The sequence below is a fragment of the Adelges cooleyi genome, unplaced genomic scaffold (assembly GCF_023614345.1).
Source record: "Adelges cooleyi isolate 19-005CV unplaced genomic scaffold, UGA_ACOO_1.1 ACOO_flye_CR_arks_rails_tigmint_CR_PRNA_23, whole genome shotgun sequence".
In the NCBI taxonomy this organism is placed as follows: domain Eukaryota; kingdom Metazoa; phylum Arthropoda; class Insecta; order Hemiptera; family Adelgidae; genus Adelges; species Adelges cooleyi.
The window spans coordinates 40,846-41,965 of NW_026095893.1; positions in this window are offsets into that span (position 1 = coordinate 40,846).

A 1,120-nucleotide genomic window follows, 5' to 3' on the forward strand; every position below is an offset into this window, starting at 1 on the left:
TTAATCTTAATAATAGAGATCAACCTCTCCCCCAAATAAAACATTTAATTATTACAAAATTTTTATCTTTCAATGTCATTTACTATAAATTCGTGAAAAATGGTCTGATTGAGTGGACATTTTTATCGAACATTTATTGGGTATGCCTCTTTAACAAATTGATTTTTCGGCCAAAAAGTCATGCCACCTGTCTATATATTTACCCTATCCAAGAACACCGGATTTATGGACTTAAACTTTTAAATGTATAATTAAAATCGAAAGTGTAAACTCTCTTAGTTTCACATTACAATATTCCTTTTCTGTAGCTATCAAACGAAAACCAAAGAACACCATACAAACTTTTAAATAATTGTGACGACATAAATTAAATAATTATAGAATCTTTAGTATAAAACCGCCCATATATTTTAAGTGATAAAAAAGACGACTGTGATTTTTTCTATTGTATTGCCTGTATGTTTATCATAGCATACTGTAGTAACATAAAGATATGTTTAAGTTTATAACTTATTATAAACTATCAGTAATAAATTAATAAATTCAAATTATATACTATATGTGACATTTTTATATACTATCATGTTATTATTCATATACAACGCGCGAATATGATATAGAACCTCTTTGAAAATTTCAATAAACTTAAAATACGAATAGTATAGCGTAATACTCGTTTTAGGCGTAAATTTACACCATTAGGTTCATTAAAGAAGGAGTAGCACACGACTCGACAAGTCCGAGACGTTAACAACACAGAAACGCACTATTGCCCACAGCGGCGAAAACGTAGTTGTCATCTCTCATACAACCTTCCTCTCTTATTGTGTGGACGAAGTCGGGTAGCGGTATCAGTCCCCGCGGCCACAATATCCTTTCTTTCCTTATGTGACGCCAAGTCGGGTAGCTGTTATCAGGTCCGCCGCGGCCACCAATAACATAATCCTTCCTTATTTCCTTACAAATACATACGCCGAGTCCGTTAGCGTCATTATATAAAAATACTAATTCATTACAATTCAAATTACTTAAACCGTACAGTTTCTTATCACACACGTGTCATTATTAAGAAATACAGTTGTTCTTTCGTTATACATATAACCTATACCTACCTCCTAAA